Genomic DNA, 24,918 nt, shown 5'->3' with positions numbered 1-24,918 from the left:
GGCTCACTGCGACCTCCGCCTCCCGGATTCAAGTGATTCTCCTGGCTTTGCCTCCCAAGTAGCTGGGATTACAGGTGCCTGCCACCGCGCCCAGCTAATTTTTGTATTTTTAGTAGAGACAGGGTTTCGCCATGTTGGCCAGGCTGGTCTTAAACTCTTGACCTCAGATGATCCACCTGCCTCGGCCTCCCGAAGTGTTGGGATTACAGGCATGAGCCACCATGCCTGGCCTGAAATCTCAATATTTTTATAAATTGTAAAGTTATTTTCCGTATCTCTTGGACATAATGGTATTTTTGTGACTGTGATATTTTGTCATTTTATTTTCTTCTCTCACAGCGTCGGTGGAGGTCAGCAGGAGGTCCCTGGAGGCTTGCACTGCCCTGCTGGTTATCACTGCTGGTGACTCATGCAGCCGGCCTGCTGATGCCCTGAGCTGGCCCATTCAGCTCGGTGTCCAGAGGGCTCTGCTGTGGGCCCGGGGGGAGGGAACCACGCACCTTCCTCTGTGGAACTGTGGCTGCTTTCCCCCTTCCTCATCCTGTTCTTCATCTGCCCCAGCCTGTGAAGGGACCTCCTCGTGCCTGGGCAAGCCTATGGGTGCCGGGGAGCTGGGGAGCTGGCTCACGCTCTGAGTGGGCTTCCCTGGCCAGTCCTGTGCCCCATCACCAGCCTTGTTCTGTGGTCTTTGCCCTGGTGCACTGGGCGGTACCACCTCACCACCTCTTTCAGTGGTCCTTCCGTGTGTTCCAAAACTTCTGGATTTCAAATGTTGCTGTGCTCACAGAAACCTGATGGTTTACACACCAAGCACCACCACCACCACCACCGCCACCACCACCACCACCACCACCGCCACCACCACAACAAAATAATGAGTAGAAACTGCCAACTCCCTCAGATCAGGTCACAGCATTTTCAAAAACAGCAGAACCCATGTGACTTACCTGTGGCTCTCTGAGAGCCGTCTTCGTCACAGGACACCTGCCAAAGCCTCCGCCCACCTTTCAAGAAAAGCGATGTATTTTCTAGTTATACACATATAGCAGGATATTGAGCTGGGCTTTTTCTGTTGGCCCCAAATGATAACGAAGCCCCGAAGCTGAGAATGCAATGCGGTAAACAGGCTGTATTCTGAACCTGGAGAGCTGCCCACGGGCCATCAGCTACCACACTTGAAGGGAATTCCTAGACCTGCCATTCTCCCAGAACCCAAATGTTGCATAGATGGGCTGGTTCTTTATTGATCTCGTTTTCTCTTCTTCCTGGGCAAAAAGCTCAATGACATCTCTCTGCCCCCTCAACGACAAGCTGCGGCTCAATGCTTAGACTAACATGCCAATGGAATGTAGGTGGGGATCCTGTCCCTCTCACTGGCTGGATTCAAGCTGATGGACAGGGTGACCTTGGAAATAGGCAGTGAAGGCAGCAGGTTCATGCAATGAGGAGGCCTGGGCCCCCAAGTTACTGGCTGGAGGAGGACTTCCAACTGCTCAGGAGCACACACTGTGGACATCCCCTGAAAGGGAAAGAAGCACCAGCTCTGGCCAGGCACGATGGCTCATGCCTGTAATCCCAGCACTTAGCGAGGCTGAAGTGGGTGGATCACTTGAGGCCAGGAGTTCGAGACCAGCCTGGCCAACATGGAGAAACCCTGTCTCTACTAAAAATACAAAAATTAGCCAGATATGGTGGCAGGTGCCTGTAATCCCAGCTACTCGGGAGGCTGAGGCAGGAGAATCACCTGAACCTTGGAGGCGGACATTGCAGTGAGCCGAGATCACGCCACTGCACTTCAGCCTGGGTGACAGAGTGAGACTCCGTCTCAAAAAAAAAAAAATTTTTTTCAGAAACCAAAACCCCCCAAAAAACACCAGGTGTGAGTCCTTACGTGCAGAAGATGGGACTGTGGGAGTGATCTGTCCGGGGGCTACCATGGAGGCTTGGTGGTAAGTACTGTTTTCTCCTTCCTGGGAGAAAGCTAGGGGAGAGTGGGCTTTGAGAACTTCAGGTAGGTTGAAGGCACCTCTGAGATGGGGACAAGTGCATTCTGGTCATGTCTGGTTGGCCAGTGGACTCCCCACCTGCCTTCATCCCATGAACTATGGGTTAAGGGACTCAGAGGGAGAGGAGGTTTCCCATTCAAGGGGAGCCAGCATCAACCCCTTTAGTTTCCTGTTTCCAGAATCTATGGAAGCTGGATCCCCACCCTCCAGTTGCCTGCTGCCCCGGGAAGGTGGATGAGACAGGGAACCACGGTGTTGTGGGATCCCCATGGTGGGGAGCACACAAGAATTCATGCATCAGAGCACTGTGGTGTGACCACCACCAGCCAGGGCCAGCCAGGAGAGGAGGCCAGGTGAAATCACGGACCAGAGCCACCTGGGAGGGCCCAGGTGGGAGCCGACATCTTCTCATGCTCAGCGGTGGATGGGAAAGTGGGAGAGGCCACCACCCTGCCAGGGCCCTCTCCCTGCGCCCTCTCTGAGCCATCCCAACACGTGAATAAACACAGCCTGGTGAGGCAAACAGTTTCGCTGAGTCCAGAGGGGCCCTTTCCCGCTCCTCCAAGCCACAAGAGCCACAGAGAACTCTGGCCACAAGTCTTGACTTGTGTTTGAGCTGAACATTCTTTAGAAATAGACAGGGCTTAGTCTTAAACACCAAGAGGCTGTTCTAAAGACGAAAATGAAAAGAAAACCGGCTGGGCGCGGTGGCTCACGCCTGTAATCCCAGCACTTTGGGAGGCCGAGGCGGGCAGATCACGAGGTCAGGAGATCAAGACCATCCTGGCTAACACGGTGAAACCCTGTCTCTACTAAAAAACACAAAAAAAATTAGCTGGGCGTGGTGGCGGGCGCCTGTAGTCCCAGCTACTCGGGAGGCTGAGGCAGGAGAATGGCTGGAACCCGGGAGGCAGAGCTTGCAGTGAGCCGAGATCACGCCACTGCACTCCAGCCTGGGAGACAGAGCGAGACTCCTTTTCAACAAAAAAAAAAAAAAAAAAGAAAAAAAGAAAATGAGAAGAAAACCTTGGAATCTGGCCAAGATGTCATTAAGGGGCCTCCTACCTAGCAAGAAAGAGAGCTTCAACGGACCCATATGGATTGGAGTTGGCAAGAAATAAAATTGCGTCTATTTATAGTCTCAACAAGTTGAGGTTCCTCAATAAACTCGTTACACATAATTCACTTAAATTATGAAAATCACAAACAACAAAGCTATTAAATAGGAAAAGAAGAGAAAACACTGGTGCCGTCAGTGCTAAGGGAGCTTTTAGGGCATGGAAAGTGGAGTGTGAGAGCGAAGTACCCTTAGCATGCCAGCTACCCCGAGCCATCTAGAAGAAACTTTTGTATCTGAATGAAAAAACAACTCAAATAATGCACTGCACTCCAGCCTGGGTGACAAGGGCAAGACTGTCTCAAACAGAAAAAAGAAAAAAAGAATTGTGTCTTGTGTGGAAAGCGTGTAGATGATAAGAATGTACAGCTCTTGTCCCACTTTATTTCTGCATTTACTGGAGGCATTTATGGAAGGTACATTATAGGTCTTTGTGGGAAGAAACAGAAAGAAATCACAAAAGCAATTAAGAGAGCTCAAATAATGGGATTTATGCCAGTTACATACAAGGATCTGCATATCTCAAGGACCCTAAAGTTTGTAATATCAGATGTTGGGAATAAATTCTATCACGTTACCACCAATAAACTTATTTTACAGTTAAAAAAAAATTCAGGTGGGGTCTTGCTGTGCTGCCCAGGTTGATCTCAAACTCCTGGCCTTAAGCAATCCTCACACCCAGGCCTCCCGAAGTGCTGGGATTACAGGTGTGAGCCATCACGCCCAGCCTCAAGTTTCATTTATTTTCTTTCTTTTTTTTTTTTGAGACGGAGTTTTGCTCTTGTCGCCCAGGCTAGAGTGCAATGGTGCGATCTCGGCTCACTGCAACCTCTACCTCCTGGGTTCAAGCGATTCTCCTGCCTCAGCCTCCCAAGTAGCTGGGATTACAGGTGCCCACCATCATGCCTGGCTAATTTTTGTATTTTTAGTAGAGATGGGGGTTCACCATTTTGGCCAGGCTGGTCTCAAATTCCTGACCTCGGATGATCCACCCACCTCGGCCTCTCAAAGTGCTGGGATTACAGGCATGAGCCACTGCGCCTGGCCCTCAAGTTTCTTAAGATGAAAACTATCTTTTGTTTCTATTCCCCAGAAGCTATGGATCTTTGTGGGCCTTGGGAGGATTTCCTGCCCTTCCCCCAGTGGCCTGGAGCTCTTGTTTTATGTAAGTGAAGGGTCTGGGAAAAGGTGTTGTTTTTCATGTTTGTGCATCAAAGAAGTGGCAGCTTTTGATGCTGTCCTGCCTGTCTCCAATATTCCCAGTGAGCACTCAGAGGAGGGAAAGAGTTTGTAGGGGACTGAGATGGCCTCCGCTAGCGTCTGGATTCCCACTTATTCCAGAGGGTCACAGTATCCCATATTCAGCCCATAAGAATTTGTTACTATTTTAGCCATTTGCTCCTTTTCTGTCTTTCCAGCAGCCCTATGTTTTCTCATGCTCTGCTAACAGCGCCACAATTCATGTGGCTTGTCTTATTTCTCCTCGATGGGGCTGGGCACTATTTGGAATTTACTTCCTTGTAATCTTAGCTCTCTCATGGGCTCAAGAAAAATTCCAGTTTTGTACCTTTACTCACCGTTAGGTTAGGAGTGGTGTTCTTTTGTGGCTTTCTACATGCTAAGCCTCAGCTGACTTTTTAAAAACAATTAAGAGGCTGGGCACGGTGGCTCACGCCTGTAATCCCAGCACTTTGGGAGGCCAAGGCAGGTGCATCACTTGAGGTCAGGAGTTTGAGACCAGCCTGGCCAACGTGGTGAAACCCTGTCTCTACTAAAAATACAAAATATTAGTCGGGTGTGGTCGTGGGTGCCTGTAATCCCAGCTACTTGGGAGGCTGAGGCAGGAGGATCCCTTGAACCCAGAAGGCAGAAGTTGCAGTCAGCTGAGATCACACCACTGCACTCCAGCCTGGGTGAGAGAGCGAGACTCTCTCAAAATAAATAAATAAATAAATAAATAAATAAATAAAAGGCCAGTCGCAGTGGCTCATGCCTGTAATCCTAGCACTTTGGGAGGCCGAGACAGGTGGATCAGGAGGTCAGGAGTTTGAGACCATCCTGACTAACACGGTGAAACCCCGTCTCTACTAAAAATACAAAAAATTAGCCGGGCATGGTGGTGGGCGCCTCTAGTCCCAGCTACTCGGGAGGCTGAGGCAGGAGAATGGCGTGAACCCTGGAGGCGGAGTTTGCAGTGAGCCGAGATCGCGCCATTGCACTCCAGCCTGGGCGGGACTCTGTCTCAAGAAAAAAAAAAAAAAAGCAATACAGTATAACAACTATTTACATAGCATTGACATGGCATCAGGTATTATAAGTAATCTAGAGATGATTTAAAGTATACTGGAGGGTGTGTGTCAGTTATATGCAAATACTGCACCATTAAGTAAGGGACCTGAGCATCTTCAGATTCTGTGGGGGTGGAGGTGTGTCCTGGAACCAACCCTGCAGATACCAAGGGAAGATCGCACTGCATGTAAATCCACATGCTCCGTTGAAGGTTGTACGCACTCACGTGGCTGTGCAACTGCAGGGTCACTGTGGAGAGGAAGTGCTCTCTGACATTTGTCTCCTTCCAGTTTCAACCCTGTTCCACAATCAAGTTTTGTATTTTCCTTCAAACAGGTCTTATACATCTCTTGTTATAGCTACGTAGTTTAATTTTATCACATTTACCTTAACAGTCTCTATCTGACTCGTGCTGGGTTTTGTCCTTTTTTCCTGTGACTCTACTTCTCAATTATTCATGATCTAGCTAGATAAACATGTCCTTGGCAGATAAGAGTGTCTGTCTCTTCTGCTTGAGGAAGCTCACTCCCTTGACTTATTAAGTCTAATTGACTGGAATTTCTGGCACTGGGTACCAGAGATGGGAAATAACATTTTCTTCCCAGATAAGCTACTTCTGCTTTAATCATTTGGAGGGGAACAGAAACCTGTCCATTTCATGGAGATTTTCTAATTGATCAGCATAAAACCGTGCGTAGTTTCATCTTAGGCTTTGAGAATCCTCTCTGCATTGATCACACCCTCTTTCTTCTGCTTAATTTAATCTGTTTTCTTTTTTTTATTGATTAGATTTGTCAGAGACTAACTGTTGAACTTATTTATTTTTAAAGCATCAGCTGTTGGTTTAAAATATTCTCTCAGTTTTCTTTCTTATTCATTAATTTCTCATTACAGTTTCACCATTTCTTCTTCCAATGCCAGCAGCTCCTAATAAGTGAGGAAGGAGCCACATTTTAATTTACACATTACAAAATATGCTTCTTAGATTGTCACCGGTGTCAGTAAGAAACCGTGTTCCACAGCAATGAAACCCGGGAAGTAATGGATTAAGTAAATTTCCCTGCTTCTTTTTTTTTTTTTTTTCGTGAGAAATTTTCTCAGAATGTGAAAAGGGCCAATGTCCATTTAGGATGTCTAAGGAAATTTAGTTTAAGTTCCTCTTAAACCAGTTAATTAGAATATGCTTCTCTGGTCTTCTTTTTTTTTTTTTTTGAGACAGATTCTTGCGCTATTGCCCAGGCTGGAGTGCAGTGGCACGATCTCGGCTCACTGCAAGCTCTGCCTCCCCGGTTCACGCCATTCTCTTGGCTCAGCCTCCCAAGTAGCTGGGACTACAGGCGCCACCACGCCCGGCTAATATTTTGTGTTTTTAGTAGAGACGGGGTTTCACTGTGTTAGCCAGGATGGTCTCGAACTCCTGACCTTGTGATCCGCCCACCTCGGCCTCCCAAAGTGCTGGGATTACAGACATGAGCCACCCCGCCCAGTCGCTTCTCTGGTCTTCTTTTAGGCCTAAGATGCCTCAGAATTCATGCTGGGAAATGCATTCCACACAGTCGATTGTTACTTTTGATATGGCCAGTTTTCGCTCGTGTCTCTCTGTGTCTCTGTCTCTGTCTCTCTCTCCTTCTCTCTCTCTCTTTCCCCCAAACCTATCTGAGATCATCTTGGATCCATGTCTGCCATGTCCAGGTATCATCCAGATGTTTGAGAAACATCTCTTCTAGCATAATGATGATGATGATGGTGATGATGGTGATGATGGTGATGATGATGATGGTGATGATGGTGATGATGGTGATGTTGATGATGTTGATGATGGTGATGATGATGGTGATGATGGTGATGATGATGGTGATGATGGTGATGATGATGGTGATGATGGTGATGATGATGATGGTGATGGTGGTGATGATGATAATGATGATGGTGATGATGGTGATGATGGTGGTGATGACACTCCTGTATAGCCTCTGATGGTTTACGGAGTTTGTAATACGTAGGCTGCTCAAGTTACACAGTTCAAAGGAGGGGGTAATAACAGCACTTCACTCAAGAGGTTTATTGCAAATGCTCACGAAGTGTTTGGCTCAGTGCGAAGTGCCCAGTGGGTTACATAGGAAGTGAATGACTGTGAGGGGTGGAGCCCAGATTCAAACCCAAGCAGTGTGGCTCCAAGATCATGCTTTCCTCATTTTTAGAACAGAATTGTAGCCTTCTACTCATTATCTTTCCTTAAATGGACTCTCATGCAAGTCTAACATGTGTGTGGCTGAGTAATCATTAAAGCATTAATTAGCATTTTTTTCATCATGTATTTTTTTTCCTATCTCTCAGGTGAGCACTGTGCAGTCAAGCTTCTTTCTTTTTCTTTTTCTTTTTTTTGAAATGAAGTCTCATTTTCTCACCCAGGCTGGAGTGCAGTGTCACGATCTCGGCTCACTGCAACCTCCGCCTCTCGGGTTCAAGGGATTCTCCTACATCAACCTCCCAAGTAGCTAGGATTACAGGCACCCACCACCATGTCCAGCTAATTTTTGTGTTTTTAGTAGAGACGGGGTTTCACCATGTTGGCCAGGCTGGTCTCAAACTCCTGACCTCAGGCCATTCACCTGCCTCAGCTCCCCAAAGTGCTGGGATTAGAGGCGTGAGCCACGTAATCCCACTGAGTCTGGCTCAGTCAGGCTTCTCTAGTTACAGGTAGAAGGGAAGGGTGTGGTGGGCAAGAGGCAGAAAATTCCCAGGAACACTTTCTGGCTTTTGTTCAAAATCCAAGTTCAGAGACAGAAGAGGCTTCCCCTGGTAGAAGAAGAGTGATTGGGAAGAAACAAGAAGGGAATTAGGAAACCCATACACTGGAAAGACATTCCCCAGGAGGGAAGGTGAGGACAGAACTGAGAGCAGAGGGGTCCTGAGCCCTGTCACCAGGCAGAGCTCCTGCAGGGGGTGGATTTCACGAGACGCGCTTTGTGGCCCTTCAAGTGATGACGGGCTACAGAGTTCAGACACACCATTTCTCTGAAGATAAGGAAACAGATGGACAGAAGATTTTAAGATCTTCCTAGAAACATCGAAGAGTGACGAGATAGTGAGTAAAATCCAAGAAGGAAATTCAGAAGGTGAAGCCTGCATTTGGGGCGCCTTCTCCCCAGAGAGCATTAGCTGATCTGGAAGAGGAAAGTCAGAGGCCAGGCAGCACTTTTGACAGCCTCACACAGTGATGGGGACAATCACTGGTGTCCAGAGCCTGCCAAGCAAGGCTGGGGGCCCTGGCAGACATCCCTGACTCCATATTTAGGGTTGGGCTCCAAAAGGGTGTATATTAAGTATAAAGAGTACATTGGAATAAAACCAGCTCTTTCATGTCCTATAGCTTAGCTTCCAGTAACCAGGGTAGTGCCAAAAATCTCAATCCCTGAAACTGGATTAAGGTAAATCTAGAATGCCCAAGCACCTGGAGAAGGAAAGAAAATTCTCTCTGGAAGAAGATAAAGTCAACTTGGCCTCAAATTATTATTATTATTTTGGAGACAGGGTCTCACTCTGTCACCCAGGCTGGAGAGCAGTGTTACTGCAGCCTCAACTCACTGCAGCCTTGACCTCCCAGGCTCAGTGATCCTTTCACCTCAGCCTCCCAAGTAGCTGAGACTACAAGCATGGGCCATCATGCCCAGAAAATTTTTAAAATTCTTTGTAGCAACAGGGTTCCGCTGTGTTGCCCATGCTGGTCGTGAAGTCCTGGGCTCAAGAAATCCTCCTGATTCAGCTTCCCAAAGTGCTGGGATTATAGGTGTGAGCCATTGTACCCAGTAGATTATTTCTACAGAGAGTTTTTCAGACATAATGTCCGTCACCGCACAATCAAAGACAACCAGCACAGAAGGAGGCAAGACAGCAGGAATGAAAACCAAGACAACAATGGAAAGATCCACAGTTATCTCAGATGGTGGAACTATAAGACACAGTCTTGACAACATGCTCACTATGTGTGCTCTTGGGGACAAAAGTAGAGCTTAAAAATGTAATCAAGGAACTAGAAACTAGAAAAAGTAACAAGCATATTGGAATAACCAACCACAAATTTTAGAGTAAAAAACCAATAACCAATATTAAGAATTCAATGGATGATTTTAATAGCTGAAGAGAGAACTGAAAATTTACCATTCAGAATGAAACTCTGTGCTGGGCACAGTGACTCACGCTTGTAATCCTAGCACTTTGGGAGGCCGAGGTGGATGGATCACCTGAGGTCAGGAGTTTGAGACTAGCCTGACCAACATGGCGAAACCGCCTCTCTACTAAAAATACAAAAATTAGTCGAACATGATGGCGCACGCCTGTAATCACAGCTACTTGGGAGGTTGAGACAGGAGGATCACTTGAACCCAGAAGCAGAGGTTGCAGTGAGCTGAGGTCGCGCCACTGTACTCCAGCCTGGGCAATAGAGTGAGACTCTGTCTCAAAAAACAAAAAACAAAAAACACAGAATGAAACTAAGGGATAAGAGGATGGAAAACAGAAGGGTAATAGAAATATACAATATAGCGAGTATATGAATTTGTAATTGGAGAAGAAAAGGAGAGAGGGAATTGAGTGGAAGTAACATTTGAAGAAATAATAACTGAGAATTTTCTAACTGATGGCAGATGTAAATCCATGGATTTCAAGAACTTAATGAACCCCAAACAAGACAAATAAGTAGAAATTCACACCTAGAAAAATCAAAACGAAGATTTAGAATAACAATGAGAAATCTTATATGCAGTCACGAGTGGAGAGTGGGGTGGGAGAGTTGAGTAGAAACAAATTGCAATCACCTCCAGTTTCATGGAGTAACAATGCTATTTTTTCCATGGCAGCAATAGAAACAAAAAAACAGAGAAATTATAGTTTTGGTACTATTAAAAAAAATAACTGCCAACCTAAAGTTATATACCTAGAAAGATGAAGGTGAGAAAAATGAAGGTACACCAGGTAACAAGACCCTCCTCCCACATGGGATGCTGGAGAAGCTGAGTGAGAACCTAGACTTCCACCTCCATCTGGCAGTAATGAGACAGTACCACTCCCCTACTAGTGTAGTGTCATAGGCCACCTGATAAATTAGATTTAAATAAGATCTGAAATGTCATAACATAATGCCCCAAATGACTGGAACACAATTGAAAATTATTTGTCATTCTGAGAAACAAGAAAATCTCAACTTGAAAAAGAAAAGACAATCAATGGATGCAAGCCGTGAAATGACACAGATGTGAAGTTATCTGACAAGGATTTTAAAGCATGTATTATAAGAAATTTTCAATAAGCTTGAAACAAATGAGAAAATAGAAAATCCTGGCAAAGATACAGAAGATATAAAGAAGAGTCAAATGGAAATTTTAGAACTAAAAAGTAATAACCAAAATTTAAAACCTCATTGAATGAGTTCAATGGAAGGGACTGAGGAATAACCACTGAATTTGAAAATAGAACAACAGAAATTACACAATTTGAACAATAGAGAGAAATTGACTTTTTAAAAAAATGGACAGAGTCTCAAGGACCTGTGGGACCATTAACAAAAGAGCTAACATCCATATCATCAGAGTCTCAGGAGAGGAGAAAAAGTGTGGAGCTGAAAATGTATTCAAAGAAATATAGCTAAAAATTTCCCAAATTTGGCAAAAGACACAAACCTACAAATTCAATAACTTAAATGAATCTCAACTAAAATAAACCCAAAGAAATGCATGCCAAGACACATCATAGTCAAACTTCTGAAAAATAAAGACAAAGGAAAAAATCTCGAGGCCTGCAAGAGAGAAATGACACCTTACCTATAGAGGAAAATCACTAGATTTCTCATCAGAAACCACGTGGTCCAACATTTTTGGATTCTTGAAAGAAAGGATTCACAACGCATAATTTTATACCTAGCAAAAATATCCTTTAGAAGTGATGGGGCAATTAAGACATTCTCAAAGGAAAACAAATGAAAATAATTTATTGCCAACATACCTACCATAAAACAATGGCTATAGGAAGCTCTTGAAAGAGAAAAAAATGATAAAAGAAGGAATCTTGGGACATTAGGAACCTAGAATAAGGGAAAGAGTAAAACTATGAGTGAATGCAATATAATTTTCTTTTCTTGAATTTCCTAAACTATGTTCAAGGATTGAAGCAAAACTTATAACATCATTCACTATGATTCTCAATGTATGTAGAAGAAATATTTAGGAAATAATATTTTAAATGGGAGGGTAAACGGACTCCAAGGGAAGTAAAGTTTCTATATTTCACTTTAACTGATAAAAGGTTGACACCAGTAGACCATAGGTTATGTATGTATATTGTAGTGCCTAGAGCATCCACAAAAAATCTACACAAAGAGGAACACTTGAATATACTATAGACAAATCAAAATGGAATCCTAAAAAAGTGTTCAAATGCTCCACAGGGATGCAGAGAAAAAAACAGAGAAACAAAATTAGAGGAGACACACAGGAAAAAAATGACAAACTTAACCTCTGAAATATCAATAATTACATTAAATGTAAATAGTCTTAATACACTAATGAAAAGACAGGTTGGTGGAGTAAATCTTAAAAATGACCCAGCTAAATGCTATCTGGAAGCAACTGACTTCAAGTATAACTAGAAAAAAGTTTAAAGTAGAAAGATAGAAATATGAAGATGAAATAAAAACATTTTCAGACAGACTAAAACTAAGAAAATTCATCAATAGTAGGTAGACCTATGTAAAGAAAATACTAGAAAGTGTTCTGTTGGCATGAGGAAAATGACCCCAACAAAGGTCAGACTTGCAGCAAAAAAGAGGACTACAATGCAAATATGTGGGTAAATATAGGCAAAAATTATCACAATGAGATACTACTTCACACCTGCCAGAATGGCTATCATCAAAAGGATAGACGATAACAAATGTTGGTAAGTCTCTTAGTCCATTTGTGCTCCTGTAACAGAATACCACAGTCTGGGTAATTTGTAAAGAACAGAAATTTATTTCTCACAGTTTTGAAGGCTAGAAGGTCCAAGATTCAGGTGCCGGCAGGATTGATATCTGGTGAGGGCTACCGTCGGTTTCCAAAATGGCATCTTGTTGCAGCATCCTCCAGAGGAGAGGAACCCTGTGGCTTCACATGGCAGAAGAGACAGAGGACAAGAGAGGGTGCTAATCCCAATCATGAGCATAGAACCCTTCTGTCTTAATCACCTCCCAAAGGCTGCACCTTTTAATTTACTGTTGCACTGGGCGTGAGTTTTGGAGAGGACACCATCATTCAAACCATAACATTCTGTCCTAGCCTCCAAAATTCATGTTATTTGCACAAACAAAATACATGTATTCCATCCCAACAGCCTCAAAGATTCTTAGCTCATTCTAGCATCAACTTTAATGTCTAAGTCCAAAGTCTCATGTAAATATCATCTAACTCAGATACAGATGGGACTCAAGGTACCATTCATCCGTAGGCAAATTCCTCTACAGCTGTGAGACTGAAATCAAACAAGTGATGTGCTTCCAAGATGCAATGGTGGGAGAAGCATAGGATAGGTACCGCCATTCCAAAAGAGAGAAATAGGCAAGAAGAAAAGGGTAACAAGTTTCAAGTAAATCCAAAACCCAACAGGAAAACAACATTAAACCTTAGAGCTTGAGCTGGGTGCAGTGGTGTGTGCCTGCAGTCTCAGCTACTTGGAGAGGTTAAGGTGGGAGGAATGCTTGAATCTAGGAATTCAAGGCCACCCTGGGCAACACAGTGAGACCCTGTCTCTTAAAAAAAAAATCACTTAAAGTTTTGAGAATAGTCTTGTTTGACTCCATGTCCTGCCTTCTAGACACACTTAGATGGGAGTTGGTCCTTTAACGTTTCCAAGGATCCCTTCCCTAATGGCTTTGCTGGGTGGTCCACACAGCAGCTCTCATGGGTTGGAGTTTGGTGACTGCCCCTCTCCCAGGCTGGGATCATACTCCAATGGCTCCACAGTTCTGAGGTCTCGAGAGCAGCCCCACTCCCGTGGCCCCACTGGACATTCCCCTGGTGCCCCTTTCTTCTGGCCTAGTAGGGGCTCTCTGTGGTGGTCCTGACTTCACTAGGCATTGCCCTAGTGGGGACTCTGCAGTGGTCCTGCCCCTGCAGCATTTCTCTGCCTGGGCCCCGAGGCTCTCTGAGATATCCTTTGAAATCTAGGTTGAGGTAGCCATGGATCCACAGCTCATACACTCTCTGTGCATGAGCTCTGCCTGCAAAGTTAGCACCAAGTGGATACTGCCAAGGCTTATTGCTTATGCCTTCTAGAGTGGCAGCCTGAGCCACATCTGGGTCCACTTGGGCTACGGCTGGGGTGGCCAAGGAGCACTGCACAAAAATGTAGGGAGCATTTTTGAGACTTGAGGCAGCAGTGGGCAGCGAGCCCTGAGGTCCCGTGAGTATCCTGAAACCCTCCCTTTGAACTCTGCTACCCTCAAGAATGTGGCCCTCTGGGCCTGTGAGACTTGTAGCAGATCTCTGAAATCATGAGGACGGAAGATCTCTGAAATGCCATCAATTGACTCTGAAATGGGCCATTTTTCCATTGCTTTGATGGATAGTATCTGCCTCCCTTCTATCCATGCTAATCTCTTTATCCAAGTGTAGCTTAGCCATACCCTTAATTTTCTCCCCTAAACATGCGGTTTCATCCTTCACATGGCCAGGCTGAGATTTTCCACATCTTTATATTCTGCTTCCCTTTTTGATAATAAATCCTGTCTTTAACTCGTTTCTCTTTTCCTGTATTTTATAAGCAGTTAAGAGAAGCCACGCGGCCATGCTTAGAGTTTTTCTTTGCCAAATATCCTACTTCATCACTTTTGAATTCTGCTTTCACAGAGCAGCAGGGCACAGATAAAATTCAGACAACTTCTCTGCCACTTTGTAACAAAGATGGCCTTTCCTCCAGTTTCCAATAAGAAATTCCTCATTTCTGTCCAAGACCTTATCAGAATGGCCTTTCCTGTTCATGTTTCTACCAACATTCTGTGCTTGACCTACTCAGATAATCTCTACAGCTCTTTTCTGGGAAGACCCAGCCCTCACCAGAATTTCCCTTAATGAAATACAGGGTTTTTCCAGCACTCACTTCAAAACTGTTTCAGCCTCTATCCATTGCCCAGTTCTAAAGCCACATTCACGTTTTCAGGTATATATATATATATATATATATATATATATATATAGCAATACTCTACTCCTGGTACCCATTTCTGTCTTAGTCTGTTTGTGCTAGTACAACAGAATACCATAGACTGGGTAATTTATAAAGACCAGAAATTTATTTCTCACAGTTCTGGAGGCCAGAAGGTCCAAGAGCAAGGTGTCAGCAGGATTGGTGTCTGGTGAGGGCTGCTCTCTGCTTCCAAAATGACGTCTTGTTGTAGCATCCTTCAGTGGGGAGGAACACTGTGGCCTCCCACGGCAGAAGAGACAGAAGGCAAGAGAGCCCTCCCTCCAGCCTTGAGCCCTTTTACAAAGGTACCACTTCCACCTACCCCTCAAAGGCCACACATCTTAACACTGCTGTATCGGGGATTAGGTTTCAACATGAATTTTGGAGGGACCCCATCATTAAAACTACAGCAATGAGGATGTAAAGAAATTAGAACCCTCGTACATTGCTGCTGGCAATGTGAAGTGACGCTGCCACTTTGAAAAACAGTCTGGTGGATCTGCAAATGGTTAAACATGGACTTAGTGTATGACCCGGTAATTCCACTTCTAGGTATATACCCAAGATAATTGAAAGCATATGTCCACCTAAAAACTTCTACACAGATGTTTATAGCAGCATTATTCATAAAAGACAAAAAATGGAAAAAACATAAACATCCATCAATAGTGAATAAACAGAAGGGGTTATATTTCTGCAATGCAACATTATTCATCAATAAAAAGGAATGAAGTGCCGAAATATGCTATAACATGTGCGCTCTTGAAAACATTCTGCACAGTGAAGCCAGACACAAAAGACTGTGTGTTTTATTACCCCACTTATATGAAATGTTAAATTAGGCCTTTTACAGACACAGAAAGTAAATTGGTGGTTGCTAGGGGCAAGGAGGAGGGTGAGGAGAAGTTGGGAGGTGGGTCATGGGGAGTGGCTGCTAATGGGTACAAGGTGTCTTTTGGGGATGATAAAAATGCTCTAAATTTAACTATGGTAATGGTTGCAGAACTTTGCAAATAACTTAAAAACATTGAATTGTACACTTTAAACAGCGGAACTGTATGGTATGCAAATTATATTTCCATAAAGTTGTTTAAAAAACCGAAATGAGAACAAACTGTATATACATTCTTATGGAGCTTAAAATATATGGAATATATTATATTAAAATATATGGAACATATAGAAACACAAGAGCATATAACTTGGAAAGGGGGTAATGGAATTAGACAGATCGTAGATCCTTGCATTTCCTGGGGAAGTGGAAAAGTGGCAATTAATATTTCATGCTAACAAGAAAAGGAAGGGTATTGAAATTTCTAGGTAAGCCGCAATAGAATTGTCAAACTAAGACAGGACAAAAATGGAATAATAAAATATATAATCAATCCCAAAGGGCAAGAACAGAGTGAAAAATAACATAGAAGAGGTTAGATAGATATACAAAGTAGGATTGAAAAAGGGAAGTTTATCAGCAATTAGACTGAAACTACATGGGCAGATTCTCCAGTTGAAAGACAAAGCTTGTCAGGATGGGTTTTCAAAACTCTACATGCTGTTTTCAGGAGATACATGTAAAACTTAAGAATGCGGAAAAGTGAAAAGTAAAAGGATGGAAAAACACATACCCTGCAAACACTAACCAGAACAAAGTCAGTCTAGTTTTACGTCTGGTAGGCAAAATAGCACGAAAGGAAAAGTCATTGGATAGCATAAGCCCTTTATAATGATAAAGGTTATGTTCATCAGAAAAATATAGCAATTGTATATTTGTATGTACCCAATAACAAAGCCTCAAGATAGCTAAAGAAAAATGACATAACCACAAGGAGCAGCAGACAAATTCACAGTCTTAGTGCAAGGTCTCCGTAATTGGTATAATAAGCTGACACAAAATCAGTATGCATACGGAAGATTTGAAATACACCACCAACAGACTTGGCCTAATTGGCATATAGAGAAATTTGCATCCAACTGCAGAATGTACATTATTTTCAAGCACACACAAAAGATTATTTTAAAATTGACCTCATTTTTGGCCATAAAACAATCTTAATACACTTTAAAGGACTGAAATCATACCTAAAAATCTGACACAAGATAGCAACTATGAATTAAGAAATACTCATCTAAGTAATTCACAGGTCAAGAAAAATCATCATGCAAATTAGAAAATGTTTTGAATGAAATGAAAATAAAAGCAAGGCACATCAAAACATATGGGAGGCAGCTAAGCAGCACTTAGAGAGAAAGTTACAGCCATAAATATTTACTTTAGAAAATAATCAAGGCTGGGAATCAATGGGCTAAGCAATCATCTTAAGGAGTTAAAAAAAAAAATAATCAAACCAGGGCTGGGAACAGTGGCTTATGCCTGTATTCCCAGCACTTTGGGATCCCGAGGTGGGAGGATAGCTTGAGTTCAGGAATTTGAGACCAACCTGGGCAACACAGTGAGACCCCGTCTCTTCAAAATAATAATAAAAATAATAATTAGCTGGGCATGGTGGTGCACACCTGTAGTCCCATCCGCTTAGGAGGATGAAGTGGGAGCATCACTTGAGCCTGGGAGATTGAGGCTGCCGTGAGCCATGGTCACGCTGTTGCACTCCAGCCCGGACAACAGGATGCCTCAAAAATAAAACCAGGCTTGGTGCTGTGGCTCACACCTGTAATCCCAGCAGTTTGGGAGGCCGAGGCGGGCAGATGACGAGGTCAAGAGATCGAGACCATCCTGGCCAGCATGGTGGAATCCCGTCTCTACTAAAAATACAAAAATTAGCTGGGCATGGTGGCACCTACCTGTAGTCCCAGCTACTCAGGAGGCTGAGGCAGGAGAATCGCTTGAACCCGGGAGGAGGAGGTTGCAGTGAGCTGAGATTGTGCCACTGCACTCCAGCCTGGTGACAGAGTGAGACTCCATCTCAAAAATAAAAAAATAAAAAATAATAATACAACCATAAAACCAGAAAAATAGGCCAGGCGTGGTAGCTCACACCTGTAATCCCAGCACTTTGGGAGGCTGAGGCAGGCAGATGACAAGGTCAGGAGATTGAGACCATCCTGGCCAACATTGTGAAATCCTGACTCTACTAAAATACAAAAAATTAGCCAGGCGTGGTGGCACACGCCTGTAGTCCCAGCTACTCAGGAGGCTGAGGCAGGGAAATTGCTTGAACCCGGGAGGCAGAGGTTGCAGTGAGCTGAGATCGCACCGTTGCACTCCGGCCTGGCTACAGAGCAAGACTCCGTCTCAAAAACAAACAAACAAACAAACAAACAAACAAACAAACAAACACCAAAGGAAATAGAAAGGGGAAAATAATAAAGATGAGCTTAGAAATTAATGAAATAGAAAAAAGTAAGAGAAAATTAATGAAATCAGCAATTAATTCTTTGAAAACACTTAAGAGACAAGGAGTCACTTGTTTGAGCCTCTTTCCCTAGAGACTCTCAGCACAAATGATGATCTCATGCATGTATCTGTGATAGCCAGATAGAGTCAAGTGCTTAGGACAAGTATTCCAGGCCAGAGGAAGGTGGAGGGAGATTTAACACTGGAAGAGAAGTCTGTGATGGAAGCAGAGCCTGGAGGGTTTATAATGGGTTCTGCAACCATCACCATAGTTAATTGGTATTTATAATACCAATTATAAATAATTGATATTAATTCTTTCTTAAATGTTTGGAAGTGAAGCCATCTGGACGAAGGCTCGTCTTTGTGGGATTTTTTTTAAATGACCAATTTAATCTCTTTATTTATTTGCTCAGATTTTCTATTTTTCCTTGAGTCAGTTTTGGTAGTTTGTGTCTTTCTAAGAAATTATCCATTTCATCTAAGTCATCTAATTTATTGGCATATGATTGTTCATAGTATTTAAATGGCATCTTTGAAGATAAGAGAAGTGGCTACGCACAAGCTAAGGAGTATAGGTGGCCTCTGGAAGCTGTGAAAGGCAAAGAAATGGGTGCATTTCTAGAGCCTCTGGAGGGAGCATGGCCCCGCTGACACCCTGATTCAGCCCAGTGTAACCCATTTTGGTCTTCTGGCCTCCAGATTGTAAAATAGTAAATATGTGTTGTTTTAAGCCACCAAGTTGGTGATAAATGGTTGTAGCAGCTACAGGAAACTAAATAGAGGCTATCAGGAAAAACTGTAGCAATTTAATTGAAACTTTACATAAAATGGATAAACTTCTAGAAAAACACATGCTCCAAAATTGGCACAAGAAAAAGAAAATCTGGATAATCTTATAACCATTGACTTTTAACTAAAAGCCTTCCCACAAAGAAAACTCCAAGTCCGGATGGCTTCACCAGAGAATTCTGCCCTGCAAATAACACTTCTAATACACAACCTCTTCTAGAGAAAGAGAAAAAGGGAAGATTACCTGATCCATTTTATGAGGCCAATTTAATTTGATATGAAAAAGAGAAGAGGATAGACAACACAAGAAAGAAAAATTACAGGCAACCTCACGCAAAACACAGATGCAAAAATTCTAAACAAAACATTAGAAAAGTGACCCACCTACAAGGTAGATTTAACATTATAAACTCAAATGTTACTTGCCACATTAACAGTTGAAGGAGAAAAAGTATATGTTCGTTTCGATAGATGCAGAAAAAACATTTGACAAAGCCCAAACTCCATTTATGAAAAAAGAAACTCTTAGAAAACTAGAAATATAGGCCGAGCACAGTGGTTCACGCCTGTAATCCCAGCACTTTGGGAGGCCGAGACTTTGGGAGGCTGAGGCAAGTGGGTGACCTGAAGTCAGGAGTTAGAGACCAGCCTGGCCAACAGGCAAAACTCCGTCTGTATTAAAAATACAAAAATTAGCTGGGCTTGGGGGCGCGTGCTTATATTCCCAGCTAGTCAGGAGGCTGAGGCACGAGAATCGCTTGAACTGGAGAGGCAGAGGTTGCAGGGAGCCACGATCATGCCACTGCACTCCAGTCTGGGTGACAGAGTGAGACCCTGTCTCAAAATAATAAAAAAATAAAGAAAAATAAAAAAAAGAAAAAATTTAATCTGATAAATGGTAGCTACAAAAACTATAGAAGACATGTATTTATTGGTAAAATGCTGAAAACCTTCCTTTTAAAATTGGCAGCTAGATAAAGATACCTGCTCCCCCACTTCTCTTCAGCATTGGACTGAAAATCAAGCCTTACTGTAAGGCAATACAAAGAAATGAGGTCATAAGGATTGGAAATGAGGAAACAGATTCATCATTATTTACAGAGAATTTGCTCATGCATGTAGCAAGTCTAGAGATTCTATAGGTACATTATTGGAATTCATTAGAGAGTCTAGTAAGTCAATATACAAAAGTGAGTTGTATTTTTGTATACTAGAAATAAACAGCAAATGGAAATTTAAAAGATGCCATTTAAATACTATGAACAATCATATGCCAGTAAATTCGATGATTTAGATGAAATGGATAATTTCTTAGAAAGACACAAACTACCAAAACTGACTCAAGGAGAAATGGAAAATCTGAACAGATAAATAAAGAGATTAAATTAGTAACTTTTTTTTTTTTTAAAGAAAACAACTTTCCACAAAGAAGAGCATTGGTCCAAATTTCTTCACTGCCAAACATTTAAGAAAGAATTAATACCAATTATTTATAAGTTATTCCAGAAAAATCAAAGAAGAGGGAAAACTTTCACAACTCATTCTATGAAGCTACTATTTTCCTGATGCCAAAACCAGACAAAGACATTACAAAACTACAGACTAATATCTTTTATGAATATAGATACAAAAAGTCTGCAATAAAATACTAGCAAATAGAATCCAACAAGGATTATCCACCATGACCATTTGGAATTTATCCCTATAGGCAAGGTTGATTTAACACCCAGAAACAATTAGTATAATACACCATATCAGTACAGCAGTAAACCACATGACCATCTCAACAGATGCAGAAAAAGCATTTGACAGGCCTGGTGCGGTGGTTCACGCGTGTAATCCCAGCACTTTGGGAGGCCGAGGCGGGCGGATCATGAGGTCAGGAGATCGAGATCATCCTGGGTAACACGGTGAAACCCCATCTCTACCAAAAATACAAAAAATTAGCCGGGCGTGGTGGCGGGCACCTGTAGTCCAGCAACTCGGGAGGCTGAGGCAGGAGAATGGCGTGAACCCGGGAGGCGGAGGTTGCAGTGAGCCGAGATCGTGCCACTGCACTCCAGCCTGGGTGACAGAGAGAGACTCCGTCTCAAAAAAAAAAAAAAGCTTTTGACAAAATTCAACACTCTTTCATGATAAAAATACTCAGACTAGGATTAGAGTTCACCCTCACTGCTTCTGTTCAACATTGTACTGGAAGTTCCAGCCAGGTTAGGCAATAAAAGAGGAATCTGCATTGGAAAGGAAAAGGTAAAATTATTTTTATTTGCAGATTACATAACCTTTTGTGCAGAAAATCCTAAGCAATTCACACACATGAAAAGTAGAACTAAGAAATGAGTTTAGAAAGTTTCAGAACACAAGATCAATATGCAAAAATATATTATATTTTTATACAATAGCAATGAGCAATCTGAAATGAAATTAAGAAAATGTACTTACAATAGCACTAAAAGGAACAAAATACTTACAGATACACTTAACAAAGAAGTAAAAAATGTATATTCTGAAAGCTATAAAACATTGTTGAAAAATTAAAGAAAATCTAAATAAATGGAAACATATCCCATGTTCATGGATCAGAGTAATTAATATTGTTAATATAATTAATTTATATAATCACGATACTTTTTATTATTGTTTATATTTGCAATGTTTATTTATTATTAATAAATTAATAATTCATTTATATTAATAATTAATAATTAATTTAAATTATTGTTTATATTTATATCTATATTTTTATATAATAATTTATATTGTTTTATACTCCCAAAATGATCTGTAAATTCATTGTAATCACTGCCAAAATCCAGGCTTGCTTCTTTGCACAAATTGACAATCTGACCCAATAATTTATATAGACACTAAGGGATCCAGGATATGTAAAACACTCTTGGAAATAAAGAGCAGTTAGAGGATTCACACTTCCTTATTTCAAAATTTACTATAAAGCTACAGTACTCAAAGCAGTGTGGTATTGACATAAGTATAGACATATATATCAATGAAATAGAATTGAGAATCCAGAAATGAATCTTCACATTTATAGTCAATTGATTTTTGACAAGGATGTTAAGACCATTAAATGGGGAAAATAGTCTTTTCAACAAATGGTGCTAAGACACCTGACTATCTACATGCAAGGGAGTGAAGCTGGACCACTATTTCATGCCATATAAAAAATTAACTCAAAATGGGTCAGACCTAAGAGCTAAAACTATAAGTCTCTTAGAAGGAAATCTGGGGGTAAATCTTTGGTTTCTTAAATATTCAGGTAGAAGGCTGGACTCAACTCCAGAAGTGGGGCTTAGACTCTGGACCAGATTGAAGACTAGCTGAACCAAGGAAGAGGCAAAAGCACTCTTAAGTCTCCGTAAGACACACCCACCAATGCCATGTCAGCTTACCATTGCCATGGCAAGACTGGAAGTTACTGCCCCTTTCTATGTCAATGATCCAGAAGTTACCATCCTTTTTCTAGAAATTTCTGCATAACCTGACCCTTAATTTGCATGTAATTAAAAGTGGGTATAACTATGACTGCAGAACTACACCTGAGCTGCACTCTGGGCACATTGCCTATGGGGTGGTCCTGCTCCGCAGGGAGTAGTACCTCTGCTGCTGCCATACACTGCCACTTCAATAAGTGTTGATGTCTAACATCACTGGCTCACAGTTGAATTCTTTCTTAGGTGAAGTCAAGAACCCTCCCAGGCTAAGTCCCAATTTTAGAGCTTGCCTGCCCTGCATCACCAGCAGTTTGAGAGGCCAAGGTGGGAGGATTGCTTGAGGCTAGGTGTTCGAGACCAGCCTGGGCAACACAGAAAGACCGTACAGCTACCAAAAAAAAAAAAGTTATATATATAATATTTTTTAAAGAATAATGCTTCTATGTGGCCAGGCACAGTGACTCATGCCTGTAATCTCAGCACTTTGGGAGGCTGGGGTAGGCAGATTGCTTGAGCCTAGGAGTTCAAGACCAGCCTGGGCAACATGGTGAAACCCTGTCTCTACAAAAAATGCAATAATTAGCTAAGCATGGTGGTGTGTGCCTGTAGTCCAAGCTACTTGAGAGGCTGAGAAGGGAGAATCACTTGAGCCTGGGAGGTTGAGGCTGCAGTGAGCTGTGATCACACCTCTGCACTCCAGCCTGGCTGATACGGCAAGACCCTGTCTCAAAAATAGAAAGAATAATACTGCTAGGAACATTTGTGTACTAGTTTTTGTGTGGACATGTTTTCACTGCTGTTAGGTGTATTCCTCGGAATGGAATTGCTGAGTCGTATGGTAACTCTGTGCTTAACCTTTTGAGGAACGATTAAATTGTCTTCCAAAGTGGCTGCACCATTTTACATTTTGCAGTGAATGAGGGTTCTAATTTCTCTACATCCTCACTAACACCTGTTATCTGTCTTTTGATGATAGCTATTCTATAGCTATTCTATAACCACATGGAAGCATTATTCTTTAAAAAATATTATATACATAACTTTTATAATATTATATATATAACATCTCATTGCATTTTGATTTATATTTCCTTGATGGCTAATAATGTTGAGCATCTTTTCGTATGCTTATTGGCTCTTTGTATATTTTATTCAGAGAAATATCTATTCAAATCCTTTGCCTACTTTTAGTTGGTTTGTCTTTGTATTATTGAGTTGCAAGAGTTTTTTTATATGTTCTAGATACAAATCTCTTATCATATAGATGGTGTGCAAAAATTTTCTCCGATTCTGTGAGTTGTCTTTCCACTTTCTTGATGGTGTCCTTTGAAGCACAAACATTTTTCATCTTGCTGAAGTTCATTTTATATATATATGTCATGTGAGCAGTGTGGGAGAAATTGCCCCTGCTCAGATGCCCTGACTTACGTGCTCAGGACAAATTCCCAGAGGTAGACTTTCTGGGTGGAAAGGCATGCATGCTCCTACGAGTTCCTGCAGCTGTCATTAGTGTTCAGGAAGATGTGAATGGCTTTGTTTTCTACAGGCTGAAGGGGCATGGAACTGGCGTCCCATCCCAGTCTGATACTCTCTGAGCTTCTTGGGGCAGCTTCTGTCTGCCTCCAGGGCCTAGAGAGAGAAGGAGCATGGCTGCATTTCTGTCCTGAGTTGAAGTTGTTTGCTGATGACCCCAACTCCTGGGACCTGCCTCACTGCCCTATGCCAGTGCAGGGTCAACTCCACATGCAGGGGCCCAGCTGGGTGGTGGCCCAGGCATAGACCTTTTTCCAGCCCAGTTTTCCCTCCATATGAAACTGTCCCTTTCTCTAGGAATGTCCCAGAATCAAGGAGCATGCTGTGTTGAAGGAAAACTTCAGGGTGCAATTCATCCCTTTGGTGGCTTTAAAAATAGACCAGCCATTATGCAGGTAATATGTTAATGTCAGGATTAGCATAATATGGTAATTGGCTCAGAGGCCACCGGGCCCACCTCATCTTTGGAGAGTCAAACCCAAGTATATTTAAAGCAAAGAGGTTGCTCCCTGGCAAGGCTCTCCTTCAAGTAAACCCACAAGGAGGGAGGAAGAGCAGAGGTCCCAGAGATGGCTGAGAGAGAGCATCTCAGAGAGGAAGCCATGCAGGCAGAACAATCCAGCACCAGCTGCCGGTGCCAGAATTGTGCTTTCATAAATGCAAATGGATCCGCCCGGGACCTGGAGTGGCGGGCAGGAGATAAATGGAAAATTTTGGAATATAATTAACGTAATGGTAGTCCTCCGGCCCCGCAGAGTTCAATTTGCAGAAGCAATGTTTCAATCCTGGGCTGTTTATCACACCATGGAGGCTGGTTACGCAGAGATAACAGAAAAGCTGTTGTGTGGTCTGAGCGGTGATTTGTCTTGGAGAGGATCCTGATGGCGATGTTTAAGGAAACGTTATTACCAAGACATGTTGGGGAAAATGAGTGGGTCCGGTTGGATGACTGGCCTCCAAGCACTCTTGATAAGACTGACAGTCTTGGTGAGCCTGTGAAATTGCCAGACCCCAGATTTCACCCCAGAAGCAGGAGTTGGTGGGCTGAGAAGCCCAGGCTGGGGCTTCTGTGGCCTCCTCTCAGGTGACCCAGCTGCTGTATGCGACCCTGGGGGAGAAAGAACTCTGTGTCTTTGGAGGTAACCGAAGATAGAATAAAGG

The sequence above is a fragment of the Pan troglodytes genome, chromosome 23, assembly GCF_028858775.2.
Source record: "Pan troglodytes isolate AG18354 chromosome 23, NHGRI_mPanTro3-v2.0_pri, whole genome shotgun sequence".
Classification (NCBI taxonomy): Eukaryota; Metazoa; Chordata; class Mammalia; order Primates; family Hominidae; genus Pan; species Pan troglodytes.
The sequence above is the reverse complement of the archived record's forward strand: the minus strand, read 5'-3'. Positions refer to the sequence as shown.